Source organism: Uranotaenia lowii, chromosome 1 (genome assembly GCF_029784155.1).
Source record: "Uranotaenia lowii strain MFRU-FL chromosome 1, ASM2978415v1, whole genome shotgun sequence".
Taxonomy (NCBI): domain Eukaryota; kingdom Metazoa; phylum Arthropoda; class Insecta; order Diptera; family Culicidae; genus Uranotaenia; species Uranotaenia lowii.
Genome location: NC_073691.1, coordinates 116,407,596 through 116,426,724, shown reverse-complemented (window position 1 = coordinate 116,426,724; position 19,129 = coordinate 116,407,596). Strand labels below are relative to the sequence as shown.

The window sequence follows — 19,129 nt, the reverse complement described above, 5'->3', positions numbered from 1 at the left end:
CCTTGGAAGATTGGAGGCCTCGGATGAAGATGAGCGATTTGAACTGGTCCGGTGTGATCTTGCCAAGCTCAAAATCCTCACATCGTTTGTTGACCGTCCCAGCGTAGGTAACGTAGTCCTCGTCCGGCTGCTTCACGACTTGGAAACAGTCGTACCTTCTACTGAACAGGGAGATTCGGGTTCCGAAAAGCTGTTTGAGTTTTTCAACTGTCTCGGCAAAGCTGAATTCCCTCGGATGTTTGGGTAGAATGAAGTTGAGATACCTATCGTGGACGGTAACGTTGAGACTTCGGAGCAATAACCGAACCTTGGCCGCATCGTCGAGTTTGGAAACATCCTAGAGGAAAAAGTCTTCGTATTTTTGATACCAGCGGTCAAACGTCAGACCAGTGCAGGGGCGGTCCTAGAGCTGGCTCTTGGGGGGGTGATTTTCCAAATTTTCAAAAATCGCTCAAAAACGTAAATATATTGCGGAAAAAATCATTCATTTGACGAGTGCGAGTGCGGGGGGGGGCTTGTGTGCAGTTTCAAATGAGACTTTAATATTTGCTGCACACCAGACCCGTTCGATGGAAATGTCCATGGCCATGGGTGAGAATTAAAAATTAGTTAGAAATTTTAACAATACCAAAAAAAAGGACAATAAATAGGCAAATTGATTTCTAAAACCCATTTCAAACCCATAGTCATCACACCAACTCAAAATAAAAGATGCTGATACGGATCAAAATAAATCAGAATCAAAATTTTAAATCAATTTTATTTCCGGTTAGGCATTAACAAATCATTCGAAATGTTGATTCTTATTCTGAACAAAAAAAAAAAACAAGCAAGTATATTCAAAACATCAGAAACGGAATGCGAATTAAAAATTGGAATAAAGCCAGAATTTGAAGCTTCTGACATAATAATCCGTGCACAGAAGAAGAATTGATCAAATATAGCACCAAATTTGATAACAAATTAAACTAGAACTCTTACAAAAAAATCCGATCAGGTCAGAATCATTGATAATAATGTAAATTATCAACCATATTCATTTACATTTCTTTTCTTCAATTTCAATTTTAGTTTTGGTTGAAAAATTCAATCACAATTTGAAAAGTGAATTATCGATTAGGAAAATATATCAATTTTGAACTTTAGAGAATTTATTCGAAATTAGCAGATGATTAATTTAAAAATGAAAATAATTGATTCTATCAAGTTATCAAGTTATTAAGTTATCAAAGATAAAATCCTTAATAGATATTCAAATTCTACCAGTGATCATTATTAAAGGCAAGAAAAGTTAATTTTAGATTGTGTTCGTAGTTATAACTTTATGTATTTAAAATACAACAACAATCCATCATCACTGACAAAGTACAATTTGGGAAATGGAAGAGTTCTTGAATGATCAAACACGAAACTGTTCCCTTTTATTTATTTATTTATTTATTTATTAATTTGTTTACCTATTCGTTTAGCCATGAGGAATGAATTGATGGCATGTGATTAAAATGTTTCTTATAAAATTCTACTCTCTCATTTTCAATATCCAAACATCTATTTGAAAAGAATTTTCATAATGTTGAATTGTTCTTAGTTATGTTCTTTTAATTTCCATCGATAAGGTCGATAAATGAAATTAACAAACAAAAACACGGTGTTGAACTCTTCATAAATTTAAATATAATATGAAGTTGAAAAAGATTAGTTGGTTTTTCCTAATAAAAACGTCTTACCAAAATAATGCAAGAGATTGTAGAGAATATTGGGAGTGAAATAGAAAAATATGAAAATTATGCGTTAGATGAATTGGAGTGATAAAAAGCGTAATTGTTTTATAATTATTTGATATATATATATATAAATTAATTCTGAATCGAGCTATTCGTTATAACCGTTGAATTGTGGACTGGCAACATGCAAAGCTCAGCGAGAGAATTTGAACGAGATAGTTTATTAAAGTTCAAAGGTGAGATTTTGAGAATAAGCATCCATCCATCACATCTCACACACATCATCATCATCAAGGAGAAGAGCGTTCGATGGTTGAAAAGTTTCTCCGAGAGAGAAATCGAATCGGGTCGACCGAGCATCGGCTGTCGTCAGTTAACAAAGTATTGTAGAGAAGCACGGGTTGTTTGTTTCCGTCATGTGATTTAAGTTGAATCTTAAAGAAAGGTGAACAGTGAAAGAAAAGTGGAGTTTTATGATAATAAAAGGTGCGTCAGTCACGACAGAGATAGCATTTTTTTTTTATTTTTTATGATAGTTTAATGGCATTGCGGTGAACTTTTTACTACGAAAATGTTTGATAGAAGAATTACAGATTGAAGAGACTTTTTGTCCGATTGGGAAGCACGTGCTTTGCCAATCCATCGGGTTGGATGTATGGGTGAACGTAATTGCGCCTCTCGCTATTACTTCTCTCAGCCATTCAATTGATGCGGGACAAAGGGTCTAGAACGCACCTTTGAAGCTTTCCATAAAAATATGCTTTCAGCTCACTTTCAACATCTTTCAATTTTCTTTTATTGAGCATCTGCTTTGTCTCTCCGTCATTTAATTTCAATCTGTAATTCTTCTATCAATTTTCGTAGTGAAAAGTTCACCGCAATGCCATTAAACTATCATAAAAAAATAATAATCAACGGAGACTAACCGTTAAAAAGAGATAGCATTTTGGTGTTGTACGAACAATAGCTTCTAGTGTAAATCAATTATTAGCTGTAACAATTTCATAGCGTGAGAGATAAATATTCAAATAAATTTTGGTTGCACTGGTAGGCTGACGGCGCAGCAATGAGCCGTTATCGGAAAGAGAAAAATAACGGCGAGAGGAAAAGAGAAATCAATGTTTTAATGATTGATTTAGTAGATTTTGATGCGCTGAACTCGAATCTTCAACTAGATTTTGTTTATCACTTCTCGTTTTGGTGATATGGAGTTTTGATAAGAATCAGTTTTGAGTGAAATCAATCATTGAAAACTGATGTACTTACAAGTGAACATGAAAAAAACTGGTTCTGAACTTGTTTATTATGCATTATTCAATTAAGGAATACTATTTTCATGATGAGGAATGATCTAAAAAAAATCTACAGTGTTTAAAAATTCTTTAAAAAAAACAAGAATTTCTTACATTACTGAAGAAAGTTTTAGAAAACAAAGATTTTATTTCATTTAAAAATTTTGCTGAAGTCTGAAAAAGATTTGGTTTCTGCTATGAGAAAAATCTTAAATTCTATGTAGTCATTACTTCTCTAAAATTCGTTAAAAGTCTATTATTTTCGAAATTGGGAATAGTAAATAAACAGAAAACTTCAATAAAAAAAAATTTCACAGAAGTCAAAATTACATGCGTTCTTGCGGAAAGAAATGTGATATGAACCGTTATTTTGAATTTTATCTGTAATGTTTAAAAGTTTTGTCAGACAGTGCAGAATTTTCTTGAATAATTTTTAAATTATTTAATATTTAAATTATTTTTATCTGAAAAAGTGTTAATCCTGTGGCCATGTGAATTTATAAAAACCCCTTTGAACCTGGAGTTGAACATTTAGATAAAAAATAGAGGCTGAAGTTGGTTTCTTGAAAAATATTTCATATCAGCATAAAATTTGTAATGATTCAAACAATTTTTTTATCTTAGTGATTAATCATCAAAGTAATGGATGAATTCGATTGAATATACTACTAAAAAAAATAATATTTCACGAACATGATGCACACTGCTTCTCCTCTTCCCTTCCAATTTCATTTTAAATTAAGAAGTTTAACTGCTCTTTTTGATATCCTTTTAAACAGCTTATACATCCTTTTATAAAACAATGTACGAATCTTTAATATTCACTGCGAACAATTGCTGACAAAAAGATAATTTTCGTCATTTGTATATTGCGCAGTTTAAAAATTATCAATTTAAGAACTCTTTAAAGAATCTTCCGATATAAATGTAATTTACAAATGAAAAAATAAACACATGTGAAAAAAACAATTTATTTGAGAATGTGTTAACAACTGCTATGAATTTAAAACTGGATGTTTTATTATTTTTCTAAAGTATTTTGCTGAATCGTGATTCGAAAAGCTAATTAATATAAACTCTTGTTTCGATTCATCAATTTCTAAATATAAATTTAATTCTAAAACAAAATTATTAAAATCAAATTCTTAGGTATGCAGCTTTTGGAACTTCATTTTAATTTGTTTTCTCTTAAATTTCAAGCTCTCATAGATTTTAAAATTTATTGGAACTGAATCGAAAGATATGGTTACAAATTTGAAACAAATGATTTAGTAAATCATTAAAATTTTTATTTTATTCATGCATTCAATATTTTCAAACATAATGTATAATTTAAAATGAAAAAGATTAATAAAGGATTCATTTCTTATAGTTAATAATATTTTTCAACGAAAAATTGATCCCGAAAAAATAGGCGAGTTATGACGGGATATTATTATCACTGGTTTTATCTCATCTTAATACATAGGCAAGTTTTTGGAGCCTTTTTTTAATCTGTTCTTGGAGGTATGTATATTCCTGAACTCAATTTTTATCAGGTTAGTTCATCACCTCACCATCACCAATTTCGAATTAAACACTGTAAATGCCTTAACAAAAGTAATTTGGTGAAAATTGTTACAGCTGTTTTAGTTCATAGGACCGAATTTTTTTTTCCAATTTTAAGGTTTTAAGAAATTAATAAATTATATTATTTAACAATGGACTACATGTTCGAAATATATCTTTTCCTAAAAGCTATTGATCTTCGTCTATAATTCTTTTTATTTTCACATTTCCCTATCTATCTTCTATCTTTTCTTCAAAAAGTGAACTAGATATAAGCACACAATTGTAATCAAACAAAACGAGTTTGGCTCCTTAAAGCCTAAAGGTATGAGCCGTTTCAAATAAAGAAATTACAAAAAAATTATTTAACAATCACCCCCACGGAGTGGAAAATTTTGAAAATACCAAAGAACACTCACTAGGAAATGTTCGAACTTTTCATAGAAATTCCAGCGTTTGCGAGTATTTTGTAACGGTTTTTTGCTGCTTGGGGGGGGGGGGGGGTGATCACCCCGATCACCCCCCCCCCCCCCCCATAGGACCGCGCCTGGACCAGTGTCCGGATCGTAGCAGAATTCCCGGATGTTTGATGAAAGGGATTCGATGACCAGTTCCGGATTGTTTGCTGGCTGATGGGAGGTTGCTTGATTGGTGAAACGCTCCATGATTACCATCAAACGTTGATTCTGCTCCGCCATCTGTCGATTTTGATGCAGGATCATCTTGAAAATTTCCTCCATGCGGTTTGAGTTTCCAAAACTTCCTTCGGTTGGTGGTTGGGCCATCTTGAATGGAGGTGCTGGTGGGTTTCTTTTGAAATTCTCGTCGCCAATTGTTAACTCTTGAAGTTAATCTTAATAGAATGACTGCCAAACAAGGAATGAACCTTTATTACAATTTATGCATCTTATATACTATTGACATGAGTTTCTGAGTTGCTGCGATTAGGATAAATGCACTCTGTGTTACTATGATCAGATTGCTAACACATGTCGACATGTCACAATATTTCTTAGCTGTTCCTCCATAGATAACTGCGCCGTAATTCAAATAATTCCCGTACAAAGCTCTATGGTACAGAATAATCACTCTTGGTGTGCCACCATATCGTATACCACTGATTATTTTTAGCATGTTTTGTCTGTCCAACACATTTTGTTTAAGCATTTTAACATGTATACCGTATCTGAGTGCCTGATCAAGTGTTATACCTGAATATTTGTAGCTCCTCACTGTTTCTAGGGTTTCTCCTCCCATTCTTAAGTGGAGTTGTTTATCACTTCCCTTAAATAGCATTGCCTTTGTTTCTGAGCTACACAGAAAAAATTTTTGACTATTACGTGTAATTGAAAATTATTGCCTTTAAAATAATACAACCTGTAATTTGAAAAACAAGTAATTTTAAAGTGATTCTCTTAGAAATAAATAAAAACTCATTTAAAATTACAGCAAATGTCCTGTAACAAAAAGGAGCATGACATTTACCGTAATTCTACAAGTCGAAAAAATTACGTGTCTTTGAATTATCAGATATCCAATAATTTTCAATTGCACATTTGAAAATTCGAGCGTGCATGGCACCCCGGTTACGTACCAAAAGAAAACGTCATTTAAAAACGAAAACGCGCAGGCACTTTTTGTTTTTGTTTATACTTGCTGTTCGAAAGTGTCTCGGGTGTGCAATATCGTTCATCTCCAGCGGAAGCCAACCGCGGCATCCACGACGTTGGCGTAGGAATTGTAGGAAAGTGTATGGGAACAAAGAAAAGAAATATTTGCCCAAATTGGTGGTAAGTTCCCCATCCAGCATCCGGATTCGCTGCAACCCGATGAGCAGCTCCAGGTTGAATCCTCTACATATGTCCACAGCAGCAGCGGCAGCAACAACATTCACGCGGTGGCTTAACTACAGGTTTGATTTATTTATATTATTTTATTAGTTAAAATAGTCTTCCTTTACTTCATTGTTAATCTTAGGATCTTTTCACTCCCAGCAAGCCAAAGAAGAAAACGAGCAGTTCCGAGAGTGATGACCATATCTAGCGTAACATTTCATAAGGGCGAAACTAGCAGTTAGCTCGAAACGAGAAAAACGCATTTGAAATTTCGGAACATCTAATCAAATCCTATTTAAAAAATCGACCACTTTTTGTACAACAAAATCAAAAAATGTGCATTATATTCAATTATTGTTCGTTGGTTATCAAGAACTTTAACTTTTTCCACTAAATTTCAGAGATTTTCGAGTTTCGCCCTTTATTGTTTTCGATTCTAGTTACGCCTGCAAGTTTCGCCCAATTGATCGGCCGTTTTTGTTTTGGTTTTGAAGTTAGGCCCTTTGGCCCTACACGCAAAAACTAATTAGGCCCTTTTGTCACACACGGTCAACTCAGTTACGCCTATTGGCTCTACACGAATAGAAAAATTAACCCCATTTTGAATAGGCGTAACTTCACGTTCCAACGAAAATGCATCAACATGAAGTTTCGCCCAATTAAATTTTATCAAGTTTTTGAAAGTTTTAAGCGATTTTAAGATGAAACCGCGTTTATTAGGTAAAGTGCAACCGCGTACATCCGGAATGACCGTTAACTCGATTTGTTTACATTTGGCAGTTTCGCCCTTTTGAAATGTTACGCTAGACTTGATAAAAGGTAGAACCCTACATCCCTACTTTTCATTAATTAAAAATTAAAAAACGAAATAAATATATATTAGCACGTCGATCGGTTTGATTCATCACACGAATATGCATAAATCAGTTTACTCGTTCGCTACTTTATAAGCCTCAATTGTACACATGCCCAATTTAAATAATTCTGATTTCAGAGCAAATTCTAAACACCTGAATGGTTACATTCTTGATGGGTTGTATTTTCCTGAACTTTTACGAGGAGACATTACGGTGGACACTCCAAAAGAATTACGTTGAGCTTCCCGAGAGAAATATCAACACAAAATACTGCGCGTTTTACATGGCCAAACTTCACTACTAATTCGATCTATCCTTAAACAATAAACCCACTACCTCGTGCTCTCTCCCCCCTTTTTCTAGACTTCTATGTACATCTCTAAGGTAATTATTATCCACAACTACATTGTTTCATTAAAGATCTTAAAAAGAATAGCTTAGACGTGTAATTTGCTTATATGCTTATATATTATCGCATGTTAAGAGACCTTCCGTGGTTTGTCAAACGATAAAGAAGTCGTAGTCGTGAAATGTAGTCTAAATAAACAGGATTAGAAAATTTTAGTTCCTCCAAGATTACTTCTAGAATTGGTAATAGGATTGATTACTGATCTTTTATATGAGTCTACATTTCCTGAATAAAAATCTGGGTTGAAAAATTCCTCTGAAACCCGTATTACTCATAACTCAATTTATTTGTGTATCTCAAGCTAGTTGATGATCATTTTCTAAAAATATTAGCTCATGAAATTAAAGAGAATAAGAATTAATTTATCTTGCTTATTCCTGAACTTAGCCTATGTTTATCATAAACTTTTTATTGTCTTTCGGAACCTGAAGAAGGTGTCTATTGATTTGAAATTTGATCAGCTCTGTGTTCTAGGTGAGCAATAAACAACGTTTTGGTTTTACCGCTCGTTTCCTAACACCGTTTTTATATTCATCTTCGAATTAAACTAGTAACAAATCAAAAGTTATTATCTTAATACACTTTTTCGATATGAGATTAGATTTAGTCATGAATACATGAATACATAAAAATAATTAATTTAATTTGATAAATTAAGATTGTCTTCCGTTTTCTCAATTCCCGTCAGGTAAAATTTAGCGAAAATGTTCTACTTATCACAGCATTACCCAAGTAACACTAATAGTTTTGTAAAACTCCTCAAGCCACTTATAAAACCAAAACTTGATCCAGTAGCGTGCTATAAAACTCTAAATGTTACTTGGGTTAAACAAGATAAAATATTTTATTTCATACTACCATACACTCAGAAATGAAAAAAATATAAAATTATTATTTTTCATGTATTTTCCCGCTTCACCGTGCCCACTCACTGAGTTATTTCTCGGCGTGTAATAACTGAAATATTTCTCGTCGAGAAATATCTCGGGTATTAAAAATTTGAGAAATATCTACGACAGTGACATCTGGTGGTGGTGGATGGAACGAAATTTAAATTGGTGGTTGCACTTCAGGATTAATTTCAATTCAATTTTTAAAATATTTGATAATTTTTCATTTTATTTTAATTTTAAAAATATCACAAAAATAAAAATAAAATTTTTCGGCATATTTGCAAACTCGGGGCACAATCGCAATTCTACCTTTTCAATCAAATCTTACATTGAATTCGGTGTTGTCATTCCTGAAATTGAAAATATTGTTTAGCTTAAACATCGAATTTATTTATGCTAGTGGTATTTACCGTAGCAAGTTCCACAATATCAAATAAATAGAAGTCCACAGTTGTTCAAAATGAAAACTGTCCTCGGTAGTCACTTCGATGCTTTTAAATCTGAAAAAGGCAAAAAATCATGTTTTTGAAGACTGTTATTTTTTAATAATTAATATGGTCGAACTTCGAAGGAAAATTATTATTTTAATGACGGCAGGTTTGGAGTTATGCTGCGCTGGATGATGTCCAACTGGATAATTTCCTTAACGTCATCTTAATGATGCAGGGCAAAGTCTCTACAACCATATTATAGGAATAATCAGCAGATTTACCTAGAATACTGACCATGTGACCTTCGCAGTGCATCGACACAATTGTTCCTATTCGGGTCACGGTCATGTTGCTGATGCGGTCCTCAATTTTCTTCATTTTCAAGCACCAAATAAATGGTTGATTGCGGATGTTTTAATATTACCAATGAAAACAAAATACCACGAAAGAAAAGAAAACCGAAATGACAGGTTGAAATGTTTCGGGTTCTAAATTTAATGCACAGAATAAGGATATTTCTCAAGAAGAAATATTTCCAGTGCATAAAAAATAATATCGCAATACATATTTTTTAGGGACTGAAAAAAATATTCGCCTCATAATTCCAGAATAAATAAAAAGAAATATTTTTTATATTTTATTCATTTCTGAGTGTAACTTCACTTCGCATTTTTAAGTCCGTAAACGAGTCATTTAAACTCTTTGAATTTACAATAGATCAGAACATTTCAATGATCAGTAATTGTACAATATGACCAATTATATACTTTGATGATTTTATTGCTTTTTTACAGCATCGTTTGCATTACTCACAAGCTAACTTCCATCACCGCAACCTTCACCACTTTCCTTCCTTTTTCTTCGAGTCCAACGATGACATTGTTATATTAAAGTTTTGGCTTGAGTGTCCCTTATCTTAACACCCCTCTGCTCACGAGTCAACATGCTTTTTTCAACACGCTTCCTCACTCATTCTTCCGGCATTACCAATAATGCTGATATTTATTTATCTTTTAATTTTGTTTCTCTTTCGCTACAGTTTACTTAAGCTGCATGTTCCAATCATCATTATTGATACCAAATTTGAACCTCAATTACAAAAATAAAACTTTCCACAACTAAATTAACAGGCTGCTACTGATTGCTTTTATTTTAGTTCGGAGTAGTTGCATCCTCCCACAATCAGTTAGAAGTTTCTTCCGAAAAGATGAAAATCCCTTTCAGATTTTTCTTAATCCAATCCTGGCGTTACATTCGACATAATAACCAAAAGGCAAAAAGGCTGAATAGCACTGCTTGCTACCTACAGCGTTTAACTTTCTGCTTGTAATTATTAAACATTTCATTTGGGCGCATCTCAATGCCGCTCCATTTTTCACTTTATTTCAGGGCAATTCGACTGAACAAACATTCTTACATCTTGGCTGTCCATATCTAACATATTTGCCTAGTTTCACTTATTTAAAATTCAGTTTTGACTTAGTACCCTGTTAAGTCTTTATCTATGCTCCCAGCACTAGAGATAAACACGGCTCAATGATGTCGTCACAATCTTGTCACCTCTGCTTCTAAATTTTTTTAATTAAGTTCTCTGTTTGGTTCAATTCTCATTCATGTGCTACCTGCACTAGAGATATCCGTAAATCCCTCCTTCTTTCAAAGTTCTGACTAGAATCCCTGCTCTAGTTTAATCCCAATAAACTCACTGTCAAGTTTGTCTCGTATCTAGACTTACTGCTGTAGAACTTTCGTACTTAGCTCTCTGCTAAGTTAAAACACTTTACACTCTAGGCTCCCAGCACTAGAGCTGAACATAGCTCCCTGCTAAGTTCATACACTCCCCTCTAGGCTGCCCTGCACTAGAGTTGAACATAGCACTCTGCTAATGTTCTAACACTTTACTCTAGGCACCCTGCACTAGAGTTGAACATAGCTCTCAGCTAATGTTCCAACACTCCACTCTAGGCACCCTGCACTAGAGTTGAACATAGCTCCCTGCTAATGCTCTAACACTCCACTCTAGGCTCCCACCACTAGAGTTGAACATAGCACTCTGCTTATGTTCCAACACTCCACTCTAGGCTCCCAGCACTAGAGTTGAACATAGCTCTCAGCTAATGTTCCAACACTTCACTCTAGGCACCCTGCACTAGAGTTGAACATAGCTCCCTGCTAATGCTCTAACACTCCACTCTAGGCTCCCAGCTCTAGAGTTGAACATAGCACTCTGCTTATGTTCCAACACTCCGCTCTAGGCTCCCAGCTCTAGAGTTGAACTTAGCTCTCAACTGATGTTCCAACATTGTTTGCAGGAACACTCCTGAAATTATAAGTAGCACTCTTTATCAGCATTAAATGTCCTTCATTTTGCTGAATAAACTGTATTTTGCCACTCTACAGAAATAATACATTCCATTGGTTTTTTTTTTATTCCGACTGCAAACTTACCAAAAACAAATCGATCATGCTTACCACTTTTCAAGAAATCGCTTTATTATCAGTATCGTATTGTTTCTTCAACAATTTCGAACCATTCCCTTAAGATTTCTCGCCTTTTACGAAACACTCAAATGATTTGATGTTTTTATTCAAAAATAAATTGATTCAGAAAATTTGACTCAACAATTTAATTCCATTATTTTTTCCAAATCCCACAGATCTGCAACACCCGTCACACAAAACCAGAACATTGTCTCTAGTTACATTTCACATAATGTCTCCAAAACTTATCGTTTTGTATCACTTTGTTCATGCATTTACATTTTTCTTCTAAACAATACAGTGAAAAGTCAACCATGCAACTCCGACTTCTCTCAAAGCAAAATAATAAACAGGAAAAATCCAAAACATGCCACTTCCTGGGCAAAGTGAAAACTTAATAAAAACAAATTTAAAAAATACTCAACCATCTTTTCAATAGTTTCAAAATTACAAGGACAGGAAAAAAATCAATCTAGCGCCAGTATTGCGGTTACTGGGAAAATTTCTAATCGAGCGACGGTAGCCTTCCGTGCGGTAGGCTAGCCGGAGCAGTAAACACAGTTAAAAAATTCACTCTTACTCACTAATTTCATTGAAAAGTTAAGAAGTAAATTCTTGAATCAATCTTCAAATCATTATTTTGCAAGAGAGGACAAAACATGAAGTCATCGGAATGAAATATTATTATTCTTAGTATTCATTGAGATTGAATTAATTACGAGCGTTAAAATCCCAGACAAAACAAAAAATATTGAACACTATTGAAAACACATTTTTCCATAGCCTGAGAATTAACGAATTTGGCATCACGAAGATTTTTGATGCGATAAATGCGTCTTTGATACTTTATATGCTGTTCGAATTCAATTATGTTGTCGTTAAAATGTATCAAATCGTATATGAGAAGTTAAAAAAAGGAGTTGTGTACGGATAATGATCTATTATAGGAAATAATACTGCGCACTCATAACTGCGAAACTTGTGCGATCTGTCAAATCAGTGGGGCTTATTCTGCGAGGCGAGTGACGTGAAGTGACTCGGTTTTTCAGAGTCACCTTATTCTGGCAGGCGAATGCCGTGACTCTAGGTGACTTTAGGTGACTAGAATGAACATTCATGAACTCTCACCGTATTCTCAGAGGCGAATGGCGTGACTCAAGTCGGTGGCAAGTGACTTTTGAAGTCGTAACCTATTTCGCAAGTGACTCGGTAGGAAATTATGGGGAAAGCACCTGAATTCCATGAAAAAAACCAATGTTTTCAATGTCATAAAATAAAAGTGAAAAAGGACCAAATTTGAATCATTGACGAAAACATTAATAGCAATTTTTGAGTAAACGGCCTTGTTTGTCCTTACCCTTCGTTAACACTTGCCCTGATGTACCTTATCTGAATCAGGAATCCAAAAAGTAAATTTCAATTTTATTCTAATTATTCATTCAATTTTATTATTTTATTTCACCCCCAGTTCAATAATTCCCAAAACCGATATTGAAGGGAGCACGCATACATATAAAAAAATAATTTCGGATTCAGTATTTAAAAATTTATTTTTTATATACCTAGGTACTTGAAAATATAAAATTTACCAACTTACATTTGCTTGCTTTTCTTTATTTAAAACAAGGCATCTGCTCGATAGCTTTTCCGCTACCAGAATCATTCTCGAAACGATTTGAGTAGCTGCCTGGAGTGATCTATAGCATGATCCAAAAAGTACCTGTGCGTGCATGTTTGTCCCGAGGTCAGCACCGAAGCGCCGCTTGGTCTTAGCTTGCCTCTGGGGAAAACCACACTGTTACACTGACCGAACGACCACAGCGCGCTTACCATTCCTGGTCGTTGGAACCCAATAACGCAGCACCTAAAAAACAGAGATGTTAAAATCGCGAGTCTACATACTCGCACTTTGCCCTTCTTTGCAGAACGATTTTATTTCGTTAAACTCAATCTGCAATGATGCTATCTAAAGTTCAACTCGGAAAGCATCAAGAAGTAAGCTTCGGGTAAACTCGGCAGGAGTAAACAGCAATCGGGGGGGAAACATCAGCGAAGCAAACGAACAGTTCTGCGAATTAAAAAAAATCATTTTCGTTCGGCAGCCGAACACATCAATCGGACAACGCATGGGGGCGTGGCTTAAATTGATAGATACAAGGGAACGGGAAACGAGCGAGAGAAGGGTGCGAGGAATGTTAACTCGGTCCGTCGGGCAACGATCGCTCGTGAGCATTCGTGTACGGTAAGCTTCGTTCTGTTGTTTCGTTGGTATGATTTTATTCCTACGAGGCATGGAAAACATCAATTCGGAAATGTTCTCTTCGTTTTGTGTGCAATCGCGTCATGATGGGAACTAAGATAAAATCAATCTGCACACAACAAGTTAAACTCGGAAAAAATCAGCCGAATGATTCTTTCTGATGCGAGTCTACACACCGCTGCTAAAAAATAGAATTAACTAAATTATAGTTCCGATGGGTCTTTTAAGAAAACTTACCTTTTTACCTGTTAGTCCAGAATATTTTTGTTTCCGTCCTACTGGATTTGTTGTAGGGGAGCTGGCTCCAAAAGCAGGTGCTAAATTGCTGGCCATAGTCCCCATACGGTTCCAGGGACGCGAGACAAAACTCGAAAACGCAGAAAAATTAAAAGCGTTTTTCTAAATCTTTTGGTTGTTTTGTTTTCCCTCTTGTTTTTCATAAGTATGATTCATTTGCGAATGAATACAGTGGCAAACACCAACGAAATGTAAAGGGAGGTGAAGCATTTTTTTACGTTTAGAATTTGTTTGAACCAAAACAGGCAAAAATGTAATTTTTTTGTTAATAAGAGTGTTTAGGCTAAATGTAAACGCAAAATAATATACTTAGCAAAAACATCAAAATCTATTTACACCTAAAATTTAACAACTAATGTGAAAAATTGTACATGAAATTGATTTCATTTGCATCACCTGAGTATGTACGTACGTTTAGAAAAGATCATTTCGGATGAACTTCAACGAACTGTCAATCCAAGAAAAAAAAATTGTTTTTGAGGTAAGATATTCTTGCTTTTGCTTATGTATTAGTAGGTTGAATAATTTGCAACTTAAAAAAATCAGTTTTGTTTATAAATATGTACATATACAATTTAATCCGAATTTATTCAAGAAAAAATATTCTATAACTTAATAATCAAGCTCAGTTGTTAATCAAACTCAATAAAACAGCATATCGTACTTTTTCACAATTTGATTTGTCAAACTAATTAATTTAAAAACAAAAACAATCACAACTTATCGTTTTTCTTTGGAATAAATTATTCCAAAATTCCACACAAACGCTAGAATCACCAATGGGTATGAGTTTATAATCTGAATATCAACTCAGATTATATTAGTCCAGCCAGAGCTACGTACATGAAATTTGTTTAATTGAAAATTTAATTTTGTAATTAATTGTCGTTATGAATTTCGAATCATATGTTTTTATTGATAACTTATCTCTTGATGTGATTCGCAAAATAAATAATAAGCAAAGTTCATAAAATTAAAAAATCTTCAAATGTTTGATGACAATAAAAGTTGGGATGCTTTTTTCGGAATTTTAAAAACTACACATTTATATTGAAGTATGCTTAGTTTGCAATATATGTTACTTTAAAAAAAAAGCTCAAATGTGTTCATAATAGCTTCATAATTTTGAATTAACTTTAACTTAAATCGCAAAATTTAAAATTGGTAAGACAAACGTAAAAATAAAATAAAATTATGGATATGAGTTTTCAATCTGAACTTGAAATTTCCTAGCAGTTTAGTTTTTGGACTCTGATGAAGAATCCGAATAAAGATGTGAATAATGATGTGATTTGTTCATTATATAGAGGAGAGTTTAAAATATTAAAAAAAATGGTAGTAAAAAAGGTGAAGATGCTTTTTGGACTACATATTAAATACAAAGCAATGATAAGTTTACATTATCGAGCTTCGACAAAAAAAGGAACTCGAAAAGTTTAATTTAAGTTTGCATCAAAAGTGAATTTGGTTGCTATCAATATTGGAATGCTTCATAAACGTGACGTCATGCGAAAAATTCAATATCGCATTACCTGCTTAAAAGGTTCTTTATACATTTGACAAGTTATGACAGTTCGTTCAATGAATCTGATGAACCTAGTTCATCACTTAAAAATCGTCAAGATGAAGATCTGTTGTCAATTTGCACCCGAGGCGATGAACTAGTCACCTGGAGTGAGTCGCCTCTCAGAATACCACGACTATAGTCACGTGACTACGACTAATGTGACTCCGAGTCACTTCATTCGCCTCGCAGAATAAGGCCCAGTATAAAATCTGTCGGTTTTCTACACGCTAACCGCTTTTCAGTTAAACTTTATACGGATAACTCCGACTGCAAAACATAGCACGAAATCCAACATTCAATGAATGATCGCTACCGTGTCGTCGAACTCTAAACTTATTTAAACAACTACAGCGTTTTCTTTTTTTTCGTGAATTTGTCCGCTGATTGACCCCATCGCAAACAGTTTTTTTTATTATTCATTTTTCCGTGATTTCGACCGCTGATTGACCAAGCTCAAGGCAAACACAATTTTTTGTTTTATAAACAATAGATAATCCGATAATAATATTTGGTATACATGTTTGTTTGACAACTTTTTATTAAATCATCTTTAAATGTTTTCCGCTTGTTCATCCGATTTAATTTCAGTCGATAAATAATCCTTATGTAGAACAATGCTCATTTTTTTTCTTGAATACTGTAATTTTTTTTACAGTGGTACCCTACGGGAGCTCAAATCAGCTATCGCAGAAATAGAAAAAAAGAGTGGATCAGCAATATCTAACAGCTCCGCCGACTAGCGGAAACAAAAAAACATCGCCTCCCACACACACTTGGCCCTTATTCTGCGCCGCGCATGAGGTGACGATTGTCACCTCACCTCGAGTCACCGTGAGATTTGTCACCTTATTCCCGGAGTCGTTGTGGGTAAAGTGACAGAGGTTCACTCTAGGTGAGTGACCGAATGAACACATCTGTCAAAATGGTAGAATTTTGCTGGTGTTGTTTGGATTTTGCTCTCGCTTCGGATTTTCCGAAGTAAGTTTTTAGAATTTCGGGTTAGAATTTCGGTTCGAAAATGGCCATCATCGGATGGTACGGTTACAGCAAGCTGCTTCAGGAAGAAAAACGGACGATTTGTGCGACGTAAGTGGAAATTTCGTTCATCAAAGCTAAGTTCGGATCTGGGTCATATTGCCGGGGAAAAAAAATCAGATGCCGACGGCTGCTGCTCCAAAAACCCAGCGCACAAAAAGGCGGTGTTTGTTAAACATTTCCAAAGGTTTATCAGGTATGTAAAATAATTTGTGTTTTGTACCTGAAACTGTTCGATCATCCAAGAGAAGTTAAGTTTTTTTTTTCGTTTTCAGTAATGGCGAATGCTGCCGGTTTATATATTTTCCTCAACTGAAGTTACCCCCGTGGCATGCCGGAAGTTGTTTCGCCTGCCAGATAGGAGATCATGGAATGCCGAGCATTTATCGAAACCAACGAAATAGCAGCAGCAGCATCAGATTCAAACGACAAATTTCGGTCACATAAACCTAAATCCGGTTTCTTTGCATAGCATATTATTAAAAAGTGAAAATAAAATTAAAAGTACTATAATATTTGAATTCCAAAGTTTTCGTCATTTCATCGTTTTAACGGTTCGAAAAACAAACTTCAATTAAATCTGAATTTTAGATTTCATTAGAAGATCATACTTTCCATTCAGTATTCCAATCCAAATTACATATTTGAGATTGCAATGAAAAAGTTTCAATATATTTAAAAATCATATTTGCTAATAAATTTGCTTAATTTTATTTCCAAAACTATCATTCATTAGTATAATTAACCATTTAGAGCCTAAAATTGTGATTTACATAAATTCTCGATTAAATTTCTATCTCGTCACCACCTGAAAAGGTACCGACAATTGTCACCTAAAATCGTCACCCGAATGCGACGATTCTCACCCACGGTGACTACGAGAATAGGGTAAGAACTCACAAAGTTCATCCGAAGTGACGTTCCTCACCTAAACCGACTGCTGGAATAGAGTGACTTGGGTGACTCTACTATCGTCACGTCACTCGAGGCGCAGAATAAGGGCCCTTGTCTTTAGTCAGACCAAACGCTACTCCGGTTGATTCTATACATTCTGAAACTTGTTATTTATTTTCCACGCATTCTGCCCATCATTCCCCTTTCAAATGAATCTCGAACCAATCTAGCACTGTTTTAAGTTTTTTATTTATTTATTTATTTTTGGTACATCGACCCACTCGGGCGATTGACCCAGTTATAGCAATCATCATAATTGAGATTCCAATGTTTACATTGAAAGAGTGTGGATGCTCGTTTTTTCAATTTGGATTTTTGGCTATTTTAAACTGTTGTATTGTCATTATTATTAAAAAGAACTGTGATAATTTTAGCGATAAATTCACAAGTATACCTTCTGTGATAAATAAGTGACCGTACTAAGATGAGTGGCGAGGATGCTGCTCCAGACGGAGCAGCATCAGTACTTAACCTCAATCAACCGATACTAAATCCAGGACAAGAAAGGATGGAAGAAGACATGGAAACAACCAGCAGAGGAAAGGATCACGTCGACGCAGCAAGTAGAAAAATATTTAAAAACTACAATTACCAAAATGGGGATTGCCGTCCGTATCGCGTAATAGTAGAGAACACAGATGTAGAAAAACGAAAAGTTGTTAACAGATTACAAATAGGAATAATGCTACACCAAAATGGTTTTGACAAATGTATCGATGATATCAGGAAGACAGCTAGAAATAAAGTAACAGTGTACGTAGGAAATATTAAAGATGCCAACAGATTGGCAAATTGCCAGAATCTAAATCTACAGGGATTCAAATCTTATATTCCAAAACAATTCGTCACGGTGACAGGAGTTATTTCTGGTATACCACTTGAAATGAAAGACGAAGAAGTTAAACACTTTATCAAGGCCAAAGCAGAAATAGATTCCGTTTTTCGAATGCATCGCTATAAAGACAAGAAAAAGGAACCCACATATAAAATGGGTGTAGTTTTCCGTACTAATACTTTGCCAAATGACATCAGTATATATTCTGTGATACACAAAGTCCAACCGTACATTAGAAAACCGATAATCTGTTTTAAATGTCTTCGTTATAACCACTTGTCCAAAAATTGTAAAGCGTTGATTGAAAAATGTATGTCATGTGCTGTAGAACACTCGACAGAAAATTCTTGTAACGTTTTAAAATGTTTGTACTGTCCAAATTCTAATCATAAGACGACTGACAGAGTGTGTCCTAGATGGAAGAAAGAAAACGACTTACAAGCAATAATGGCCAAGAAATGCATGACTTATCAGGAGGCAAGGCAGTACTACGAGGTTCCAACTGAAAATATGTTTGACGTTTTGAGGACTACAGAGGATTTTCCAACAATTGCAGAATCATACTCCAGAGTTGCAGCTAGCGGGCGTAATTTTCCACAACAACTCCAACCAAAGCGCAGTGAGTGGAGTTCAAACGACAAGAGAAATAGATCTAAAAAAGAAAATAAAGAACCAAACAAACTTAATGTAGAAACAGATAGTGTACCAGGA

The 19,129-nt window shown here is 34.6% G+C and overlaps 2 long non-coding RNA genes across 2 annotated transcripts; one reads left to right on the top strand and one right to left on the bottom strand.

Moving 5' to 3' along the window:
* Positions 1-8,825: 8,825 nt before the first annotated feature.
* On the bottom strand, positions 8,826-9,409 carry LOC129739287 (uncharacterized). The gene is made up of 3 exons (XR_008735803.1): positions 9,271-9,409; positions 8,969-9,058; positions 8,826-8,908 (listed from the first exon to the last, which is right to left on the bottom strand). It is a non-coding gene; the product is annotated as an uncharacterized LOC129739287 (long non-coding RNA).
* Positions 9,410-16,377: 6,968 nt separating this feature from the next.
* On the top strand, positions 16,378-17,150 carry LOC129739281 (uncharacterized). Its single transcript, XR_008735795.1, has 2 exons — positions 16,378-16,825; positions 16,905-17,150. It is a non-coding gene; the product is annotated as an uncharacterized LOC129739281 (long non-coding RNA).
* Positions 17,151-19,129: the final 1,979 nt, after the last annotated feature.